We start from the raw sequence: 25214 nt of genomic DNA on the forward strand, positions 1-25214 counted from the left end.
TTTAGATTTAATTAGTGCTTTAACATTTGCACAGTACTTGAGCCTCAATCTCATACAACCTCCTCACCAATTCAGTTAACCATTTCAGAGTGGCTTGATACAATTATTAAAAAGAAAGGATAAATATTTTTTCTTTCCTGCTTTATGAAGGACCATTTTAAGTCCTACTCCACTATTTCTATAAGACTAGATCCCTTCCATGAGGGAGATTAACTCCCTTATGATGGAAAGATATCAAAGAAAACAATAGCCAGTACTGACTACTGAAATCAAATCTGCCGATATTCAGGCTATTTAGATCAGTGGTTCTCAACCTTTCTAATGCCTTGACCCCGCAATACAGTTCCTCATGTTGCAGTGACCCCAAACCAAAGAATTATTTATTTTGGTGGCTACTTCAAAACTGTAATTTTGCTACAGTTATGATTCGGAATGTAAATACCTGATATGCATTATGTATTCTCATTGCTACAAATTGAGAGGTTGAGAACTGCTGATTTAGATGCCTCCTACTCTAAATCTCAATGGAGACTTAAACCTAGTTAGGTGCTATAGAAAATGTTGTCAAAGAGATTCTAAGGGTTCCAAAAGGTTAGGCCACTTCAGAGAAGATTCCTGTGATATAAAAACAAATAAGAAAAGCCCCCTAAACCCAGATTTCTTTCTGGTAAATTTGCTTCGACCCCCTCCAAAAAGAAATTACATGTCAACTTGAATCTCTCCTTTGAAACTGAAAAGTCAAACTCGACAGTGTAAATCTCCTTAAAGCAATTTATTTCAGATTAAAAAGATAACCCTGACTTATAGGCAGAATGGGGGAATGTGTTTCAAATCCATCACAGTAGCACTATCAATAACTCAAGAAGACTAGTGATTGAGGAGATTTAATTAATTTCACTAGTATGCACAAAAAAGCCGGGGTTGGGGGTTGGGGGCAACTATTTTTATCTATCATTCATTAATGGCTAAAGTATATTATACCAATCTCTACAACTAGTTCGGTTGGACCATTCATTTTTTTTTTTAATTGATTTTATGGTCTTGCTTGCTACAGAGAAATGCCATTTGGGGAGCTTTGGGTCCCAAGAGCTTTTAATGGTACCCCACTTCCAGCGCTATAAAACAGAGGCCTGCTGTTTTAATCATGCCTCTCTCTCTCAATGTTGTTTGCGCCCTGGTACAACCCATCTGCCTTGAATCTAGTGCTCCGCTGGGGCTACGCACATCTGCCAGCCAGACTACCTTCGTACACAATTACTCAATCCACCGTAAGGCTCTTTAATAGGAAACAAGTGTGACAACGGCAAGCTTTTTTTTTTTCTTCCCCTCTTAAACCACAGAGTCAAATCTCTCTAATAGAGATGAAGCTTGATAGATCCGCCCAGGTGTAGGTGAAATGGTAGAGCCTCAGGGGTAATAGATGCTGCGCTCTTATGCTGAAGTTTAGCATTTTGTCCTGAAGGGTTGTCTAGCAGCAGCGAGATGGGTTGCTCATTGTACAGTTACAAAGTCAATAAGCTCCTCACAGCTTACATTTATGACTAATTCACAAAGCAACCTGGAGCCAGGTGAGAACGGCAAAGCTGTCTCCCCTCCTTTTCATTGCTTCTCCAGCGCATGGACAAAGCCCAGCACACAGTAAGTGGAAAATTCGTCTTTACTTATTTTACTTGGGAATTAATTAAGGGTGTTTACTTTGAAGCAACTCTCTAAAGGCTGCACAGAAATGAACCAGAATCCAGCCTGTGTTCATGACCCTGTGGAGTTCCCTGGGTTTCGTTTTGCACAGTGCCCTGGCACTGCCACTCAAGCTTAAATAGTCGTACTGAGCGACTTCCTTATTCAGAGGAGCTCCCGCAACTAAAATGTGGTGCTAATAATAATGCTAATTCGAGCCTGTAGCCAATCATATTAACCACGATTTCTGGGGGAAATGCAGTTTATTGCTGTCAAAAATGATGATCGCAAGTGCTTTGCCACAGTTCTGGGGGCGGGAGGGGGGGACGCGACACCACAAGCTTGGAAAAGGAAGAGGGGAAAACCCTTTTTTCTTAAGCAATTTCAGCTTAAATGGAATATATGGTACATTACAGCCTGTGCAGGAAAGCTAGGTTTTTTGTCCGATTATTTGTTTAACAAAACCATCCCTGATCTTCCCCCATTCCAAAAGGAACTAGAGATGGGAATAACCCCCCAAACAGTGAATTTATTGTATTGCTGCAGCTCCGTTGATAATGAATTTTCAAAACAAAAAGAAGGTCACTTGTCTAATAGTAAGGAGAGAGAGATATTAAAACCAGATGTATGGAATCTCAACTTTGACTTTTGGTCTTTCATGCTTGGTTTAACGCAGCCTTAAAATTGCATTTACTTTCCATTTACAACTTTGAATTCACTGTTAAACTATGTTTGAACTTAAAACTAAGATTTGATCTAAGCAAACACATATTCCTTGAGCCCCCTACCCCGATTTTTACTTGGCTATGGGGAATCTTTTTACTACCTCACCATATATCCTGAAGTGTGTTAACAAGCTCACGGCAGTGGACTTTCAGGTGGAATGTCAGCCAATGTGCAAGAATGTGTTTGTCATGAGATGTATGATGTTCTATGTAAGAAATAAACATGAGAAACATGCTCCCTGACCAAGGTCCCACCTCAGTCTCCCAAAGATGATTGCATTAAGAAAGAATGCAGTAAAAACTGTCAGCACATTTATGTCCATCTTTGGAAAAACAGTTGAGCTGATTCTTTTCATTTTGGGATATGTTTATCTTGATTGCGCAGTTACTCCAGAGAGCATTGTCATCTCCAAAATCACATGCCTGAAGAACAAGTAGAAAAGAATAATTACACGAGAATGTTGTTTAGAGTTTCCCTCTGTAATGCTTTACCACCAGCTTAAATAAATGTTCATAAATAATGTATAATATGTATATACAATGTATAATATATAAAATGAAGAATATTTATAATACTGCACTTATCTAAAGTTGTGCCTCCAGACCTCAGAGGAATCGTTTTTGAGTGACCACAGTCTACCTTGAATGATGTTCCTGCAAAGGGAGCTTTAATTAATTACTACTTCGTAAACTTATTTTTGTGAAAAGTGGACTCGACATTTCTGATGGTAGAACCACTCCAAAAAACTATTTTTCATAAAATATCTTAAACTACAGTTGTTGGCATCAAATAGCGGTCAATGCCTACCCCCTACAGGGAAAGAATCTAATTTCACTAGGCCTGTCCCAGTGAATGAATACTTTATAGTACAGTTCACACATATGAATGTTGTAATGATGTCTCTGGCTCCAACAAGTGCTCCTTAATGAAAAGGTCAGACTGTGATTAATAGGAAGCTATTTTCAAAGGCAGGACCCCATTTTGGCACTCTTGTTGCCAAAAATAAATAAATAAATAAATAAATAAATGTTGAAACCTATGGGTTTTCATTTCCCTCAGGTTATTATTTTTTTTTAATTTAGTTTTCAGTATTACACAAATGAAAGTAGTCAGGGGTTTCTTTTAAGCCTGATCTTGTATTTGCATGGTGCCAACACATCTGGTCAATTCAATCAGGCCTGTCAAAAAAAATAATGTAATTAGGTGAAAAAAATCAGTTGAACCTGCCTCTGGGGGAAGAGGGATGATTGATTAGAATATTCACTGCTACTTGAGGAAGTTGTATCCATACTTTTGGTTTAGATTTCAGGTAATTAAATCAAACTTTAAGATGAAAAATTAAAAATTTAAATTGCACTTTGCCTAGATGTATATAGGTCTCTCCAAAATACTCCATAGATTATAGGGACATGGAACATTTTCCTAGAATAGACTGAGATTCAGTGAAGAATGTAGCAAATCAATTCAACAAGAGTAAAAATAAATCATAAAATCACATTTGCCTCCATAATTTTGTCAATTTAAATTAGTTGAACTTTCCAAAATACTCAGTTTGGATATTTAAAAGCAAAGATATTCGTGGTCATCATAGTATTGACTTGGGAGTCAGCAGAAATGTTCAAGTGTAGGTTCGGATCTGATTTTAGTCAGTCAATCAAAAAACAAGTATTTATTAAGCTGTGTGCCAGACCATGTACTAAGCACTATTAATACAAGGAAAGGCAAAAACACCCCTGCCTTCAAGGGGCTCACATTCAAGTGGATAACCTGCAAATTAATAAAAAATATATGTACACATATGCATATATTTATACATACACACAGACTAAAAATGGAAGGAATCTCAAAAGGATAAGAAAGAGGAGAGAAAAAAGGAGCGCGGAAAAGTCTAAAGAGGGTTGAATTTAAGCTCAATCCAGAAACAAATAAGAAAAGCTCAAAGACAGAGGTCAGGAGAGAAGGTATTATAAACCAGGGGATCGTCCATTGTAAAGGGAAGTGGACCTGGGCAATAGTTTCATATTAGAGAATATTAGGAGCCATTGAAGTTTATTGAGTGGGTGATATGGTCAAACCTGAAATTCATGAATATAATTTTGCTACCAGAATGGATATTGGATTGGAGTAGGGAGCCCAATTAAGAGGTTATTATAGTAGTAAGAAATGACAAAGAATGTTGTTAGGGTATTGTCTATGTGAGTGGAGAAATAGGGATGTATCTGAGAGTTGTAAAGGTAGAATACACTCTGACTATATAGGGTAAGTATGAGTGAAGAATCCAGGAAGCCACCAAAGTTGTTTGTCTATTTAACTGGTAGAGTACTATTACCCTCAACAGTAATAGGGATTTTTTAAAATAGTGAAGATATGGGAGGAAAGATGTGTTCCCTTTTAGACATCCTAGTTTGAGGCTCTGCCTAGGTAATATCAAATGCCAAGATGAAAAGTTATAAAATTTACCTGCTCACATAAACCAAAGATATCATATGAAGGAAACTGGAATGGCAGAGCATCTAGGGTTGAACCTAAGCAAAGTTTACCATTCTTTGCCATCCTTCTGCTTCCTAAAACTATGATCTTTTTTCTTATTTCTCCTCCCCTGCCCTACCCCTTACCCCCACATCTCTACCAAGAATTCTTCCCAGTTCTCTTGTTCTTATCCTGGCTCTGCTTGGTAATCTTCATAAGTCATCAATCACCTAAAATGTTCATTCATAATTAATTTTAAATTCAGTGATGTGTATGATTCCTTAGCAGTGCTATCTACATATTTTTAGAGGACTTATTCTGAAGGATTGAAAAGCCTTGAAGATCCCAAGAATGTTGCTTAAACAGTTAAAGGCAGTAAAGTTGATATTTTGAGACAGGGAGCAAAGTACTATGCCTATTTATGAGGCTGGCCGCAGGCATTTGTATGCTAGGACCGAAATGTGTAAATGTGGCAAAGGAAATACTTGTTTGCTACTTTTTTCTAACCCCTACACTTATGGCAGCCCAAGGTTCAAAGGACTAGTCCCATGAGATTGCCCTGAGAATACCACATTAGGTGATTAGCTGGACCACCACATATTATTATGCTTCTTTCAATAAGGTAGGCTAGTCAGCAGGCAATACAGCATCTCCATTCAAGAAATATTCCAATAACACTTTCTGCCCTCAAAAGGGCAATAATATGAATATGAATGACTTACAAACTCTCAAGTTATTAACACCCATTCTATATGATTATAAGCTTCTAGATATATAATATATTTGAAGGACTGATTAGGAATTTTTTTCTTTTCCACATGCATAATAATGACTACATTGATATGTTGCCTTGAGATTACAAAACTCTTTCTCCAAACCAAAACTATGATTAATTACTGTAAATATCATCCCAATTTTTGTGGATGAAGACATTGAAATCTTATACATGATTTATGCCATAACTAAACAGAAAGCACCAGGAAATCAGGTATGCTGATTCCAGGTCTAGTTATATTCCAACACACCACAATGTCTCTGGATGTTTGTTGCCATGTGAAAATGACTTTAGAGTCCCACTGTTGGAGAAGGAAAGACTTGATTTTAAAGAGAATTTTCAAGGACTCTGTCCTTGAAATATTTTGAGACCTTTACTACTATAAGTTGGCTTTATCTACCCAACCTTTTAACTCTGCCAGAAACTGACCTCCATCTAACAAGGTTGGACACTTCCTAATAGAGAGACTGAAAATTATATTTTCTTTGTTGTTAAGTCATTTTTTTCAGTCTTATCTGATTCTTTGTGACCCCATTTTGGGGTTTCTTGGCAAAGATACTAGAGTGGTTTTCCATTTCCTTGTCCAACTAATTTTACAAATGAGGCTTAAATGATTTCACCAGAATCACACAGCTAGTAACTGTCTGAGATTAAACCTGAATTCACAAAAATGATTCTTCTTGATCCAGGCCCAGCATTTTATCCACTATACCACCTAGTTGCCCTGAAAATTAAATTACTAACATAAAAAGGGTAAAGAAAGTAAGTTTGTTTGAAAATTCCCTTGAGCTACATGATATACCTCTAGTTTTAGAGGTATATCATGTAGCTCAAGGGAATAAATAGCTCTTCAGTAATGCCATTCCAAATTTTCAACCCAAGTTATCAGTTAATTTTGGGGTTATACCTAAGCTGTTCATCTGAAGTGAACTTGAGCAACTGTCTTAATTTGCTTTGAAGAGGTTCTAGGTAGATCTGATTGTGATCTTGAGAAAATTACCTATTATCTTTTTAGGAGGCTGCATAGTATTATGAGAAGTGATCTATGAAATCAGAAGATCTGTGTCCAAATCCCAGGTCCTTTGGGAGAAAAGGAATATAACATAATCTTTCTAGGTGTCAATTTCCTTATATGCAAAATGAGAGCAAATAGCATCTAAGTTCTTTGCTTGTCCTGTACACTTATAAGATCATATCAGCAAAATGTTCAGTTTGATAATTCAAAAAACCTTTTGCTGATATATCAAGGTAATAGAGGAAAAAGATAATTGTCTTCTGTTTCCATTACACTTTGTCTGAACTTAGGGACAGATGTATTTAATGAAAGAGCTGTTGAAAGGAAGGAGGTACTTTAACAAATGTTTAATTTACATAGTTCATGGGATTAGAGATGGAAAAAAATTAGAGTTGACAAGGTCCATAGAGGTCATCTAGTTCAAACCCCTCATTTTACAGGTAAAGAAACTGAAGCCCAGAAGAACCTTTATAAGGCCACAAAATTCTCTTTTAATGCAGGCTACATATTGACTTAGAAAACCACATATTAACATTATGTTCTATTGTGTTTTTCACTTGTTATTATTAGTATTTCCCAATTACATTTTAATCTGAATCAGGCCCCTCTTGGGGAGTGTTATAAGGTCTATAAGTCTTTTTTTTTATTATTCCTGTGAACTGACATGCCCAGGAGTCATAAGTAGTGAGTTGCAGGTATGGTATTCAAACTAGTGCATTTGAACTCCAAATCCAGTCCTTTTTCCATTATACCTAATGGCCTATTATTAAAGAAAGGAAAATAAACATTAACATGTATGCATAAATAGTAAAAATGTATTGAATTTTACCAAAGGAAATTTAAACCTAAATTCTGGGTAACTCTTTATGGCTGCTATAATCTTTTCACTCTGAATACCTCAATTATTGATGATTCAGTGGCTATGCTATACACAAAATTTCCAGGTCATCACTAACAGGTTAATTCCTCAAAGTTGATTTTGTCTCCCTAGGTTCTTCTGGAATTACACAGGAAAGGTCAATATTTATTCTAGAAAGTAATGTTGGATGTATATTTTCCAGGAGAAGAGCTATCATTAATTAACTATCTCTTCTCAACCAAGATAATACATTTTTTTTAAATCCCTGCTTTAATATTTGGGAAAATGTAACTTTTCTTTATATTGTTTCAAAATGTCTTTATTTCCTTTTAAATAGTAATTGTTTGCCCACAAAAGTTAAAAAAAATTCTGTCTTCCTTCAGTCAACTGACTGTGCTTTCAAGTGATTCACTTAAACTCTCTTCCATTCAGTTCAACTGAAATAGTTTAACAAGGTGATTTTTCATGTCTTTTGTAATTCTAAAATTCTATATATCTACTATCAGCTACAAACATCAAGAAATCATAAAATGAACTTGTTGCTGTGTTGTTTAAATGACCAATTATTATAAAAATAAGCCATTATCATTATTTCATGAGTATAAATCAATCACAAGTAGGCCTTTCAGTGTTAAGAGAACATCTAAAGCGTCTCTCTCCAACTATTCTACCCAACAGAGGAATTTGAGATATCTCTGTAGAGCTAGTAGAAGAGAAAGATCAAGTATATATATTTGTTCATTTATGTCTGGTGATACAAAGATAGATATGACATAGATCCTAGTCTTGAAAGAGCTCAGAGTGGATTAAAGTATTGGAAAAATATACTTGATATGATAAAAGACAAGGACACCATGATATAAGAGAGAATGAAATAAGAACAAAGAGCTTGAGGCAAACTACAGTGAGAAATATACACAATCTGTCAAATATTTATTTTTACCTACATGAAGTTAAATAACAGGCTTGACTGGATTTTTCACTAAGTTGTTTTTCTTTACGTTATTATCTTGCTGTTGTATACAAAGAACCATAGTGGAATGGGAAGGCAGCCAGATAATTCAGATGAAAGAACTTCCCCAGTTCTTCCTTCTCTCCCTTCAGTTTTCTTTGAAATTTAAATTGGAAAAATAATGGTTCTGAATACAATGCTTAATTTGCTGGATTCAGGCATGGGAGTGTAATTTTTTTTCAATTGTAGACATGTTTGGAATTAGAATGGCCAGAAGAATCCTATTAGACACAATTTTTCTGTAATGAGTTTTAGGTTTGAAAGATTTGAAAGTCACCTAAACTACATCAAAAAGAAACTAAGCAAAAGAATCTTTAGCCTGTTCTACTATTCACCTCATCATTGTAATAGGAAGCTGCTGAGAATACTCTTGATGTCCTCAGTAAAACAAGTTCTGTCCTGCTGATTTTTTAAAGGTAAAGTAGAAATAATAACAAAAAATTGGAAGGAATGGAGGGGAAAAATAGAATATAAATCCAATATCAGTTCTAATAACTTAAATGAGTGGTTCTTTGGTAGTCAGGGATATCCTGAAATTTGTAATATAGCCAGCAATAGAAAGAAAAACATATCTTTCAAAAAAATTTTAATTGAAATGATTAATAAATTATCCAATCATTCAACAAGCACTTATTAGAACCTAGTTTGTAGAAAACATTTTTAGGAAGTACAAAATTTTAAAAAGTAATTTTAATTTAAAAAGGGAACATGGTCCCTTTAAAGTAAACTTTGATTTCTTTTAAAGAATGAGATTCGGGAAAAAATAAAAATCATAAAGCATTTGAAATAAAAAGTGGCACATACACATATGAGGGTACACTTCTCAATAAAATTTGGAAATTAAACCTATACAGACCACAAACAAAGCATCCCATCTCCTGTATTCTCTCATTTCCTTGAGCTACATCAAAACTAACATGTCTGTTTCTGTAACCCCTTTATGCAGAGTGGGAAAAATCCTTTAAAATTAACACTGATAGACCAACAAGTATTGGTTAAGCTAAAAGAATTCATTTGCTAAAGCTCTAGCTATGTACTAGGATGTTTGGAAGCACAAATTATTTCATTGGATCTGAAATAGTCTTTGAAACATAAGAACAGAAAACGTACAATGTAATATTATAGGTGAGTTATTTCTAAGCAATTATATTAATATTCTTACCATATTTAACTTTGATAAAATAAGAGACATATATACACAGTACAAAAATAGCACTTTGTTGGAAAATACTTTCTATCTTCTTGGTTTTGATAGGACAGAAATGCTTTAGATGTTTCTACCATGTGGAGGAATGATTTATTGTATTTTTTTAACCTCATCACTGGACCATACATTTTAAGGTGTAACCATTCATTTTACTGTTATAGTGATATGAAAAATAGCTGGTCAACAGTAGTTTTTAGGCACCATTTAGTACTGTACATATAGTTAATTCATAGACAAACAATTTATTGAAAGATAGGGCTTAAATTTTTTATGTAGAATTGTATATTATTTACAAATGATTTTTTAAAAAGCACCTAATTAAATGCTTACTAGAAGGCACTGTATCTCTGGAGGTACAAAGATACACACAATATTGATCTTTCAGATATTAGAGAAGCAGTAAGTACAAAGGAGATTTCATAGAGGAGGTATGACCTGAGTTGTGCCTGGATGAGAGCACAAAGGCAGAGATCCATCCTAGGTCTGGGAGACAATACCAGCAAGAAATGGAGTTGGGACAAGGCATGTTGAAAATGGAAACTAAAGAGTGTTTAAAGACATTTATGAAATAAGCCTGGGAAGAAAGATTGAATTTATCTTTTGGGAGATTTTGAATACTAAGATAATATATTTATATCTTATTTTGTAGACAATGGATTCACATCAAAGGATTTTAATCATAGGAGTGATATGGTCAGACTGCATGTACAATATTTTGCACCTTGTGAGGGATGAATTAAAGAAATAGGTCAAGGATAGAGATAACAATTAGGAAACTATTCAAACAGTCAAGGTGTGAGATGATGGTGACTGTAACAAAAAGGAAACAATGGGAATAGAGAAAAATGTACAAATGAGAAGCATTTTAGAAGAATAATATTGACTGATGTCTCCTCCTCCTTTTCTCACTCGCACTCTTTTTCTCATCCTTCTCCCTCTTTACATTCTTTCTCCTGTTCTCACTCCCCTCATTTTCTCCATTTCTTCCTCTCCTCCTTTCTCCCTTCTCTGTCTCTGTCTGTCTGTCTGTCTGTCTCTGTGTGTGTGTGTCTCTCTCTTTCTGTGCCCCTTATACTGTCTGTCATTACAATAAGTTTTTTATTGATGCATTTTTGTATTTTATAATGCCACAGTATTATTCTGGCCATATCTCTTCCTCTCTACCAGAGAAGCATCCCCCTAAAAATAAACAAAATTTTCAAGAAAAAAAAAGAAAAAAATCATTAGCATAACATATCAATAAAATGAAAATAGTATGAAAATATGTACAATGTGCAACACTTGTTGAACTCCAACCAGTATAAACAGATTGGTCAGTAACATTTTCTTTTATCTCTTTTTTTGATCCATGCTTGTTCTTTTTAATTGTGTGACACTCACTTGGGTGTATGTGTTCTTTCCATTTACATTGTTCTCATTATATGCAGTTTTCCTGACTGCTTATCTCACTCTCCATTAGTTTGTACAGATTCATCCATGTCTCTCTGTATTCCTCAGGCAACTAAGTAGTACAGTGGATAGGGTACTGGGTTAAAGACAGGAAGATTCATCTTTTGGGGTTCAAATCTGGCTTCAGACATTTCCTAGTTGTGTGACTCTGTGCAAGTCTGTAAAATGAGCTGGAGAAGGAAATGGCAAACTACTTCAGTATCTTTGCCAAGAAAATCCCAAATGGGTTCATGAAGAATAGGACACAATTGAAACAATTGAGCAACAATGGCCATATACTTCTTCTTTTATCACTTCTAACAGCATAGGAGTAATCGGCTACATTGATGTACCACAATTTATTTGTCCATTTTTTAACTGATAGATCTTTACTTTGTCTAATTCTTTGCTATTACAAAAAATATTGCTATAAATATTTTTGTTTATGTGGTGGCTTCTTCTTCAGTGGCCTTTCAGAAATGAAATCCCTGGTTCAAAAGTTATAGACACTTGAATCACTTTTTTTGTATATTTTCAAACTGGTGTGAGAATAGTTGTTTTGATTCACAGCTCCTCCAATATTGTACTACTTTACCACCACAACCTCTTTGATATTGACACCATATCTTTTGTTAATTGTGTCAGTATGTAGGGTTTCAGGTAAAATGTAGGGTTACATTTTACTATTTTAGAGGCTTGGAACATTGTAGTGTCTTTTAATGCTCTGTATAGAAACTTTAATCTGTTTTTATAGAATTATACAGTTTTTCCTAAGTTCCCAATACCAACCCAGTGTGAAGATAATTTTAGCATTGTTACTTAAAATCTAAATTTTAATGGTTGCCAGGGGAAATCCCAAATAATAAAATACCAAAGTCAGCTAGAAATTTTATGGTGATTTAATTGATATAGTGGAGAAGATTAAGAAGAAGGGAGAAGGAAAGGGTGAAGGATTTCTCCCCCTGCCTGGCTGGTACAGGGGAGGAAGATTAGAAGATCTAGAAAGTAAGGGTTTGGAGTGTGAAGGTGGAAGGAATCAACCTGAACTCCAAAAGGGGCTCAGCTGAGATGCCTGAACCTGAATCAGGTCAAGGACAAAACTCACTGCCAAAACTCAGACAAATAACTGCCACCACTCCCAAGATGTCAGAATGCCTAGCACGCTGCCAGCCAGAGTCACCTCTCCAGGGAAAGAGGAAGAGAAAGGAAGAGATGTGCCTTATATAGATGGTTTTACATCACTTTCCTGCGTCTCATTTTTACCAATGATAGCATAGCTTGACTTAGGACAGCCCAGGAGTCTATCTGCTGTTTCTGCACATGTCTGTTGAAGGCCATCTCCTCAGATAATTAAATCTTTGAGTTTCGTATAGACCGTTTTAATCTTGTCACTCTAAGGAAAGGGAGAAATGTAGAGTTTCCAAGACATGATTCTGTTATTCCAAGTATCTCCATTATTACTGATCAGGAAATAGCTAAATCAGATCTTCTAAAGTACAGTCTGATTAGGGTGGAGTAGTTTTAAAATTCACAAAACCCCCTGAGGTCTGAGGAAGACTAGTTTCTCCAATGGGGTCTTGTAAACATCCCAGCTATGAAATTACAATGGTTAGAGATAAGGGGGAAATGGATGAGGGAGAGAGTGAGAGAGCGAGACAAGAGAGCGAGCACAAAACCAATGTTTTGCTGAATGCATTGACAAAAGCCAATTAGGGGGCAGTCCCCTTTGGCATAAGAGTGTACATTCAAAATAAATGTTCAATCAACCTTCAGTTCAATCAACCACACCAAAGTTCATTCTGGATTTTGATGTAGTGTAGGTTTTCTGGCATCTTTCTGTAACAATTCATTCTCTAGATTTAGGAATTAGCAAGCTTCTTCCTTGAAGGTCTTTCTTGAACAAAAATTTCAAAATCTTGGATTTTTATAAAAATACAATTACCCCCTGAAGTGAGTGTTAACATCCAGTTCAGCTCAGGATGCATTGTTGAGTTATAGGGTGGATGAGTCGATTATTAAAAGAATTCAAAAACAATAAAAACAAAAAAATATACATGAAGGAAATAATGTATAAAACAAAAAATGGAAGAAAGAGGGGAAAAAATTTGAAACCAGAATCAAAATACCAAAATCTATGTATACAAAATGTTGAGTAAGCAAGAATAAATTCATAATATGCCCTTGTACACGTCCAATTCAAAGTAATTTCTATCCCACAAGTTTGTAGGACAGAATGCAGTAATATTTCACTTACCCTTTTACAGCCAAGACTACTAGAAATTGTCATACTATAAGAAGGAAAGGAACTAGAATTCTATTTTGATAGGGAAGCATCATTCCCTGGTCTGATTTTGTCATTCTCAGGGATATAAGGAGCCAGCATGATAGTCAAATTTTAGTACTTGTCTGAGTACTTCACAAGGAGTGTAGATACAAGGAAGTCCTAAGACTTAACATATGTCAAGCATCATAACCTCGAGTCTCACACTAATATTTCCTGTGTGATCTTTTTGGCACTATTTCAGGTTACGTCTGTACTCATTTTTTTTCCCATTTCCTGGAATCAGACACAAACATTAATCACAGTCCCATAACATTTTATCAATCAATGGCAGGTTCCCATAGTTTAAAGCTTTTGGGTATGCATTGATATTATAGAAAGTATATATATATATTAAACTTATATTACTGCAGAAAGAAAGAAAAATTAATTGTATGTACCTTTAGTACAAGAAGTGAGGAAAAGGGGAAAAATAAAATATTCTAATAAAAATAAATGTAAAGCAATAAATTTTAAAAAATAAGGGAAAAATCAGGAATTTAATGTGTTCTTGAAAAACAGTATCCACTTGTCAATGGGTTATTATCTCCAATTCATGTGATAGGATAGAGTCAATCAATCTCAACAGAAGATGCTCTCTTTATCTGTGAGCAATGAATCCAAGAGTCCTTCTCTCCAACCTTTATAGATTTTGGAGTAATTAACAATATTTGGAATGGTCCTTCCCAGGAAGGCTGAGTTGCTCCAGTATGCTGGAAATTCTTAATATACACCTTGTCTCCTGAGGTCAGGTCATGAAGAGAAAAGTCTAGTGGTCCAGCTTATACTGCAGCTCCAGATTCATGAAGTTCACACATTTTTGTGCTGTAATTCCTGTATATAGGAAGCAATAGTAGTATCTCCCCCTAATAGTGATGTATATGCCGGGGAGAAAGGCTTAGCCTGTATAGGCAGATGTCCAAAAATCATCTCAAATGGTGAGATGTGCAAGTCTCCTCTAGGCCTGCTTCTAAGATAAAATAGGGCCAGAGGGAGAATTTCAGGCCATTTTAAATGGGTCTCAGCGCATAATTTGCCAGTCATAGTTTTAGGTTCTTTATTCATCCTTTCAACTTGGCCTGAGCTCTGGGGAAGATATGGAACATGGAATTTGGGAGTTATCTCCAAGCAAAAATATATTTGATTTAAGACAGAATCAGTAAAATGACTTCTTCTGTCTGAATCAATACGTGCTGGCAGGCCAAAGTGAGGAATAATGTCTTTTAAAAGCACCTTGGCAACAAAAGCTGCTGTTGCTTGGGTCGCAGGAAATGCTTCTGGCCATCTGGTCAGTTGATCTACTATGACTAGATGAAATTTATAATGTTCAGCCTTTGGCATTGTTATGAAATCTATCTGTAGGTGCTCAAAATGTGTGTAAGTCAAAGGACGCCCACCAAAGACTTTTTCACAAAAGGCATGTTGGTTATATGCCTGGCAGGTAGAGCAGGCTGAACACACTTTAGGGGCTATGGTAGTTATACCAGGGGCTATCCATACTCTCTTAACAGAGTCCACGATGCCCTGGGTACCAAAGTGACCATTTTTATGAACAAATTGGCAAATTTGGTGATAGAAACTTCTAGGGAGCAGGGATTTTCCTTCAGATGACACCCATACTCCATTGACCTGTTTTGCTTTGAATTTTTGTTTCCATTTTTCCACTTCCTTTTCATTGTAGCAAAGTGATAAATTTAAATCATCAGTGGTTGTTAATGTTAAAATTAATTCAGGCCCTTCTATGGCTGCTAGCTTTGCAGCAGTATCTGCTCAGTCATTTCCCCTAGAGATAGGGTCAGTGCCACCTATATGGGTAGAGCAATGAACTACAGCTAGGGCTTCAGGCAGTTTGAGAGCAGAAAGAACCTAATTAATAATTTCTGCATTAGCTATGGATTTTCCAACTGATTTTAAAAATCCCATCTGGAGCCATAGCATCCCGACTGAGTGACAAATGTCAAAAGCATATCTAGAAACTGTATAAATTGTTGCCTTTTTACCCTTGGCAATTATACAGGCATGTTTCAGAGCTATGAGTTCTGCCCCTTGAGAGCTAATGTTAGAGGGCAGTGAAGCTGACCACTCAGTGGCAAATTCTGTGACTACAGCAGCTCCAGTGTAGTGTATGCCATCTCTCATAAAAGAAGAACCATCAGTAAATAAGACCAGATCTGAGTTGTTTAAGGGAGTGTCCAAGAGATTATCTTGAGGCTTTTCTGCCACGGACACTAGGGTTTCCAAATTGTGTAATGGTTCTTCTGAAGTTGGTAAGTCTGGAAGCAAGGTGGCAGGGTTAAGGGTTGAACAGCATTTCAAGTTAATGTTTTCATTGTTTAACAAGGTTATTTCATACCATGTAATTTGCTTATCAGAAAATGCCTGTGTTCTATGTCTTAGCAACAATGCTTCTGCCTCATGTGGGTGCATAATTGTTAATGGGCATGCTTTCATGCTTTCTCTCCCTCTGTCTGTTTAGTTCTCTTTCCCTCTTTTCTCTTCTCTCTTCTGCTATCTATGTGATTTCTTGACTTCTTTTACCATAATTTAAAAAAAAATGAGGTGTAAAGGGAGCCTATGAAACAAATAAAACTCTCTGCAAGTCCCAAGATCAATATGTAACTCTCTGGGGAATCAAGGAATATTGCAAGAATTCTATTCAAAACCAATGACCATCCATCTTCAATATCATGATTTAAATGGAAATGCTAAGACATCACTACTCCAGAGTAAAAAATTTAATTTTATCCAACAAGCAATGGGAAGACATTAAAGATTCCTCACCCCGCACTCTGAGGAGTGATATGATTAGAACTATGAACTAGGAATAATATTATTGCAGCAGTGTGAAAGATTGATTAGAGAGAAGAGAGATCTGATTGTGGGGAACCCCTTTGGAACCTATTCTAGTAATCTGGATGAGATATACTGGAATCTTCACTAAGGAGGATCGTGATAGTGGAAAGGAGGTAATAGATGTAACATTTGCAGTAGATGTTTGGCAATGCATTAGGTATGGGAATCAAATGGAAAGGTAAACTAAACAAAGATCACTCTAGATATTGAGCCTTTGTGAAAGAGGTGATGGTGATGCTAGAAACAAGAATAAGAGAGTTAGGAATAGAGGCATGATTTGGTGAGAAAAGATGGCGATTTTGACATGTCAGCAGTATGTGTGTGTGTGTATATATACCCCTTTAGCAGCCACTGAAGGCTATGAATTCCCTTTTAGAATAATATTTTTTTAATTTAAATATATTCCAAATTTAAGATATGGTATAACTAAGATAAAAATTAACATTTTCCCCTACCCAAGTTCATAGAAATCTTTACTTCCCCTCACCCCATTCATCAAGGAAGATGTAACCTGCCAGGAGAGGACGCAGGGCCAGAAGCTTGGTTACTTTTACTCTCCTCAAACAGAGGATGTACCTGGCAATAATGGAACTACTTCCTTTTGAATCGTCTTAGGAATATTATCATGATTACCTTGCAAGATAAGGTATGAACTCTGAGATCCTCTCTAGATGAGCTGGCAAGCACTCAAACTCAACTACAGAAAGTACAACTCTGATGGGCTGACCACATAGCCCAAATGTACAATTACATCTGTTATTTTACAGAGAACTCAAACAAGGCATGGTCACCCAGAAGTCCTTAGAAGACGTGGAAGGACACTCTCAAAGTATCTCTGAAGCATTTTAGTATTGCTTGTGAGATGTGAGAGACACTGGCACAGGACAACCCATCATTGTGTTCATATATCAAAGAGGTGCTGTTCTCCATAGGCAATATGGAATTGCAATAGCACAAAGAAAACATGAGATGTGTAAATCTAGAGACATCACCATCAAAAATGTTTTAATGGACTATTTATGCCCAACCTGTGATAGAGCTTCCCAATCATGCATTGCATTGATCAGTTTCAGTGAATCAAATACATTATACCCTGATGTCAGCATCATGATGTAATTTTTCCCCTTCAAATATGAAGGATGAACAATAATAATATGTCTCCTCCTTTTAGTTTTATTGGTGTAGGAGATGTAGTTTTCAGATTCAGACTAAATTGTTGATCACTATTCTTAAATGGGGAAAGGAGGACCTCAAACTTATATGTTAAGTGTGACTTCTTTCCTACCAAATACTAGTTCCACAGTGAACATACCCATAGCAAAAACACTTATTTATCTAAATCAGTAACAAAACACAAATTAGAAAGTTTATCTGGAGAGACAGACATAGAGAGAGAAACATATACCAGACAATACAGTACAAATATTTTCTCTCAAAAAGAGTGAGGTAACTCAATTCAGCCAAAAGAATCTCAGATCTCACTGAAAAGGGAAATTCCCCAAAGAATATTTTAAACTAGTAATAGGGACATGTTGGAAACTAGCACCTCTCATCATGTCAGCTTCTTCATTCAGCAACCTGAAGAAAGACTGATATCATCCATCTTCTCTCTTGAAATTAGAAGTCACTAGAACCAATAATTTCATTAGAAAATGTACAGGCAACAAAAGAGTGAAAAGTGTCTATCTCTCCTTTCCAACTCTCAGCAACTCTTCCCCTGCCCCTCATTCAGTCATGGAACTTTGATCTCCACTAATGAAGAGAAAGTCCTTTTATACCAATAGGCTTTGAGGCTTGATTACATTAATATAATTTGTTTAGACTTCATCATCACATTTTCTCCTTCATTATATTGTACACTTCCTGAGAGCAGTTACTTTGTTGTGCTTTTTTTGTCCATTTGTTTTTGTCTCTCTTTGTACTCCTGGCGCTTAGTACAGTGACTGACACATAGTAGTTACTTAAAACATTGTTACATTGAGTTGTCTTTAATCTATCAATACTCTAGGCAAACCTCAAAGATTATAAATTGTAGAGAATATGCCCACATGTATTACTAGGGAAAGTTTCCTCACCTGAGATTCCCTGTGCCAATGAAATCACCATTGAACATTTCTGACAAAAGGTAGGTTTACCTCTCATAAGCAGAATCATGACTCTCAAAAGACTTTTAAAAAGTTTAAAATATAATTGAAATAAAATGAGCTAATATGACATAATTTAAATGAAGCATGTTGCCATTATTTCATATTTCTTCTTTTCTCCTCAACTAGATTTATAATGTTTAAAACTGTGAAGCAATTTGGCAACCATTCATTTAAACTATTATAATAAAGTTGAGGAAAATAAGGATTTAGAGATTACATGATCTGCTCAAAGTCCTCTGCCCACAAATTTAATGATCTTTTGATTATAACATGTTGCTTCATTAATTGTAAAATGGTTGATGTTGAGGACCATGTTTACATTTTATATCCATATAATGAAACTAATGTTTTTATGTGGTTTCAGAAGTTATTCCTATCACTTTATAGTTATACCTGTGTTCATCTTCCATTTCTGGCAAAGAACTGAACACTCAGGAGATTTAATAAAATAATTATTAATTGCTTTATTAACCAATTTTACATCCCTTTGCAACAACTTCAATTGACCTAGTTCCTTATTAAAAATGGATGTTGGTATTTCAGCTGAGAATCATCCTGTATATTAATTAGCTACTATTAAAAACAAATTTCTCAGGGAAAAGTTTTACTATAATATATGTTTTCAGAAGGACAGGTCTATTGCTGGGCCCTAGCTGTCAAAAGTAATCTAAATTTGACTACTGTTTCATCAGCCTTAATAATAAGAAATTGTTATGCATCCAACAACAGTCACACTCATTTACATTCATAAAAGATCAGTTTAGCAAACTTTATCTAATCTATGTCTCAGATTTTAGTGAATGCTACTATCCACAATTTCTGTAGTTGAAAAGGGTAAGGGAAGACACAAATTACAGTTCAGACACTATTTACTGACTGACTTCAGGTGAATCTGTGTAGTAATAAGAATCAGATATACTAGTAGGGATTCAGGAGATACACTCTGTAGACAGGTACACAGTTACCTGTCTACTTGAACTGTTCTTGATGAATTTCCACTGGATCTAAAGGGATAAGGGAGCAACACAGGTATATTTGCATGCCTGTGAATATTAGGCTGCTCAATTCTCAGTACTTTGAATTCTTTTATTCCTTCTCAAATTTTCCTCACCCATGATCCTCTCCCAGTCTTGGACTACTTTCATTTAATACATTTTAGTAAATTGTTACATACTTCTAAATGTTAAAGGACATATCTACTATAATTTCCTATGAAAATCAATATTTACATTTTATTGATGGATATTACACACTCCTTTTTAAACTTCTTTGAGGTCTTTTTAAACCTGGCTTTTATAATCGAGACTAGAATTGAAAACACAAATATTGATTTTGATGAAGATGGAGAAGGATTTAAAGATTTACTTGAACTGATGCAGAGTGAAGAAAATGGAACCAAGAATATAATAGAGTGTGACTACAGCAATATATCAGAAAGAACTACAAAACTAATGAAGTGAATAAAGGTTGCAAAAGTCACAAAGAAGCATGACACTCAGGAAGCCATACAGCTGGAAGTTACAGTGGCATGGAATATTTATGTATATTTTGAATTTTTTCCAATGTATTATTATTATATTAGTTTGCTAATTTTTAAATTTAAAATATTCTTCAATACAATGACTCCTGAGGAGTAAAGGAAAAGGGGAGACACAGGGGGAAACTTTACAATGGTATCGATTTATAAAAGTACAATTATTAGCTTTATTGCAAAAGTATAAATAATTGCAATGTCATGACATATGGTTATTCTGAAACTGTGTTTTATGGAAATATTACATAATGAAATCATGTTATCCCCATGTTTCTGATCCTGGAAACAGATACTAATTGAACAAGGAATAAAAACATGAGACAATGTACTGACATATCTTTTTTTAACATATATAATGCTCAAGGCATAAGATGGATTGTTACAATTCTGATGAATACTCAGAAGAGTGTTAAAGGGCCTAAAGACAGCCTTCAAATCATTGTGTTGGTGGTTTGTGGTGACTTTGTGGAGATATATGGACAAAGATTTCACAGAAGACCTCGAATGCATTGCTAACTTCATATTGTGGAAAATCTTCATATCAATAAGATAATTGATCTACTGGTATGTTAATCATTTTTCAGCTTTTCACTGGAGAATGTTAAGATATCAAAATTTTGTTGATTTTAAGAAAATTATACCTTATTCTTCTATTTATCCTTCCCCCCTCCTCAAGGCTAGATGTTGGATTTAAAACAAAAGCTTTCTAATGCACTAACTCACTAGTGAGGATCACTAAATTTAAAAAATCAGTATGATTCAATTAAGGCACAATCCTCTAATTTGATGAATAATTATACTCTGAGCAATGATGTAATAAAGTTATTATATTTCTTATGTAAAGAATACTGGTCTGTGAAATAAGTAAATCTGGATTTTAAGCTGCTACCTTTCCATCTCTCTCTCTCTCTCTCCCTCTCTCTCTCTCTCTCTCTCTCTCTCTCTCTCTCTCTCTCTCTCTCTCTCTCTATCTCTTTCTATATATATATATACACACACATATATATATGAATATATATGTATGTATGTATTTATATCTATCTGTTTTTTTAGGTTTAGTTAGATCAACATACACACATATAAGGGAGCTATAGAGACAGAAGTAGACAGACACAGATATAGGCAAAAATATTTTGTAAGAGGCAATTTGAGAATTAGATAGAGGGTTAGCTTTGAAATCAAGAAGACTTTAGATCTTCATTTCAGTACTGCCTTTGAACTTACCTGGTAGTATTATGAGATCTTTACTTACATAGAATCATTTTTTTTTCTGAGTCTTAAGTTTTTCTGTTTACCTGTGTGTATATAATTTCATTCAAGCTAAAAGATAAATATTTAACATACATGGGTATCATCAAAATTTATGTCCTTCAATGAGTTGGGAAAATTATAAATATGATGTTAAAATTTTATAACATAGATTAAATGACTTAAAGATACTAAAAATTCAACCACGACCCAAATAATAAACTACTAAGCATTTAATTAAAGAGCTAGAAGTTACTGGTCTTTTGAAGACTGGAGGCATTGATTCTATCAGTTAATTTGTATTCCTTTTGTTAAGTGCTTATCAAATGTTGAGAAATTAAAATGCAATGCTAGCACTTTAAATAGAAAATAATTTGCCTTTTTTGATTAAAGGTAATTTTTTATTCTGTCAAACTGTAGACCCCATAATAAAATGGAGGAGCAATGTAATTAGCTGAAATGGGTGAATTTAATTTACCTTTAATTAGGTATAATAGGAGAAAGAGAGAGAAAGCATTAAGCATTTCTTAAAGAATTTAGAAAAATGTAACATGGTTATAATATATTCTCCCTGTATAATCAAAGCTCTGAATCTTGCACTTTTGTCAGAGATATATGGAACCTTTTATTTAAAATTTTTCTATTGTATGAAGTACTTCTGGCTTTAGATATCTCATCCTGAATTTCAAAATCAGCTTTTGTTTGCATATAAGTTCCAAAATATTGACCTTAAAGTATTTTGGAGACATTTTCTTCATAGTACATTTTACCATTAGTTTAGGAGCACCTTAAAATGTAAATTGGCATTCATTTAAACCTATACAGGGGAAGTTTAAATATTAATGGAAAATTGATGCAAATGTCAAGTAATAAAACTAATTGGTGATAATATTAGTAAAAACAACTACTATTTATACTGCACCTATTATGTGCCAGGCACTGCAGTGTTGTGCCTTCATTGTTCCATATTTGTTATTGTACAGTAATTTCAGTCATGTCCAACTCTCTGTGACCCCATTTTAGGGTTTTCTCAGCAAAAATATTGGAGTGATTTGCCATTTCCTTCTTTAGCTCATTTTAGAAATAAGGAACTAAGACAAAGATGGTTAAGAGACTTGTCCAGCATCACAGAGCTAGTAAATGTCTGATATCAGATTTGAACATGGATCCTTCTGATTTTAAGGTCAGTATCCATTGTACCAGCTAGCTGCTCCTATTGATCCATATGAATTATTATTTGGTTTATTTAGCTATTATCACTGGGTGGATTCCTTCATCACAAAGTAGACCTTTACAGTAAAATGCTATTCACTTCTGAGAAATACAGATACCATTAACTCTAGATTATTTGGACAAAGAACATGAATTATGTTCTCTCAGCCATGGATTTTTTCATTTAGTGATACATGGTTCCTTGAAAAACTAAATTCAGATCTTGGACAAAGGATGGTTTTGAAAGTGATAAGTGGTTTTACATCCTTAAGTGTATCTCCAGGTTCTCTTTCTTCTTCACTCCCTTAATATTTGTTTCTCATGCCACACAATTTGTCATAATAACCTTTACAGATCTTGAATTTCTTTTTTATCTGTTTATTGGCCTTCTTCAAGGTTTGTATTGAAATGCTCTTGGGATGAACAGGTTTTATTTGGTTGCCAGGTGAGGTTTTTGTAATTTGATATTTTTCTCCACAGTTTCTCACTATTTTAGGAAAGTATTGCTAAATACATTCTATCATTCTCCTCCATAACATTTTAGAAACAAATTTATCTTCTAAAGTGCTCTTTCCATTGCCACTTGCATCATATTCTGAGGCAAGAAGAAAAAAAAAGAAGTCATGGATTTAAGGAAGGACTTTTAAACATTTCCTCTTATTGCATAGAAAGATGAATTCATGTAAATTCACCTGGCAAATAACGTAATTAGCAGGATTCTAACCCAAATCCTCTGACTCTAATTCCAGTATTATTTCTAACCCATGTATTTTCTGGGTTTGGTAGCTGAAACATTTCCTCAGTTTTTTGTTTGTTTGGAAAGAAAGTTAGGTATTATCAAGGCCCAGCCACAACTGAATAAGAATCTCATCTTCATATACATAACAAATAGTCATCTTGATATGTTTTTATTTTGCCTAAAAATGAATAAGAGAGAATATACTATGCCCTAAGATATCTAGGCCCTCTCTGAATGCTTTTTTTGGGGGGGAAATATTATTTTAAGTCAATCCTAATATGCCTCCATAACTCATGCCCACTGTTCTTAGTTTGGATTTCTAGTACTAAACAGAACAACTCCTATTTAACATCAAATTACTAATGAAATTCTTAGCAATCACCATCCCTCTTTTAGAACTTAATAAAGTTTCTAGAAACATAGTAGTCTCTCAGTAACCGAGGATGACGATTGTCTTTGTGCGCTTTCATCTGTGATGTAGATGAGTGTGCACAAAAACACTTGTGCGTGAAGGAGATTTAAGTGGAAAAGTCGGTGCACAGAGATAGTCCCACTCTCTCGGCGTTGGAAGCCTGGTTCCATTGGCATGAAAAATTGTTACACCTGGAGACTTCCTCAGCTGCATTGGATGGCCCTGTTGTCTTTTGTGCTCCAACATGCCCTAAGCACTCCACAGTGCTTTGCTGCGTCGCCATCTTAGCCATTCTTATTGGTTTCTTCCGTCTGTTCAGCCAAAGCAGTCTTCAAATGCTGGGTGAGCAAAGCCTTAGTTCACCAGGGGTCTATGACACAATGGCTACCCTCACAAGGTTTAGCTGGCCTGTCGAAGCTGTTGCCTGGGGTTTGGCCACTGAAGCATGCTAGCAGCTACTGGGTGCCACAAGTGAGAGCTGGGTGTCAGGTGAGGGTCAGAGGCTGGAGAGCTGCCCTAAGAGGACATGAAAAGCCCTCCATACCAGAGATACTACTCCTCCCTGAGCACCCCATACACACCAGAAACATAGTACCTACTGAACAAATGATTCTTGGCTTGATTCTCCAGTTTGTCAATTTTTTTCCTAAAAAGAGACCTCCAGAAGTGATGGAAATAACCCAGATATAAGTCAAAGAGAAAACAGTGTTCTACTTTCACTCTATCACCTCCCTTACCTCAACTGGTCAGCAGCACTTTCTCTTTTGGCATACTCCTGGTAGAGTAATCACAGATTTCTCATTAGTCTTGGGGATACTGGAAGAGAGAAATTCTAATGGCCATATTCCTGATTCAAGAACTAAAAGGAATTATCAGGTTTTGCTCTAACTCTTCCTATGGAATGGTGGAAGCTTGGCCATTGGAGATATTCATATGCTAGATGTTGCTTGAATATATTTTCCTGTCTTTATCCCTATGGTATCTGACAGCAATAAAAAATGATTCTCCATAAGGACTTCATTAATACATAACAAGGAATGGCCCAACATGTAAAATGCAAAATAAAACACTCTAGTAGAAAATATTAGAAGGATAATAAGTAGTTTACAAGAGAAAGTGACAAATTTTATGCAAATAACAGGCTCCTCCAAAACTAGAATACTTCAAACAGAAATTAATGATGCAATGAAATAGTAAAATATTTTGGAAAAAATTTATAAGATTGATTAAAAAATGATTAGGAACATGTAAGATTTCTGATACCTAGAACAATAAAACCTGAAAAATCTTTCTAGGACAGACAAAAAAAAAGGTCTTGTATGAAGTGGTGATGGGAAATACATGTGATTTGCGTCTGCTCTGAAGATTTTAAGAGGTTAAAAAGGAATATTGAAAGAATATTGGAAGGAGGTCATAGAACTTGCTGTTTCCTAAAGTTGAGGTATGTAAGAAGAGTATACAAATATTAAGGAATGGATAAAGGAGAGTGGGCAGCAGATCAAACTTTTTAAAAATGGACAAAGGGAGATTGAAAACAATTTTGTATAGAAATATAACTCAAATTTAACAGGGGAAGCTATA

General features: G+C 35.1%; 1 protein-coding gene across 2 annotated transcripts in view; it reads left to right on the forward strand.

Moving 5' to 3' along the window:
- Positions 1-1265: 1265 nt before the first annotated feature.
- The window catches only part of SEMA3A (semaphorin 3A), a 657947-nt gene continuing 633998 nt past the window's right edge, over positions 1266-25214 (forward strand). The window contains exon 1 of one of the 2 annotated variants that reach the window (XM_007504009.3): positions 1266-1638. The gene's annotated coding sequence lies outside the window, so the exon portion shown is untranslated. The remainder of the gene's footprint in view (positions 1639-25214) is intronic. The other variant, XM_056799471.1, reaches the window with a different exon arrangement.

This window comes from Monodelphis domestica, chromosome 5 (genome assembly GCF_027887165.1).
Source record: "Monodelphis domestica isolate mMonDom1 chromosome 5, mMonDom1.pri, whole genome shotgun sequence".
NCBI lineage: Eukaryota > Metazoa > Chordata > Mammalia > Didelphimorphia > Didelphidae > Monodelphis > Monodelphis domestica.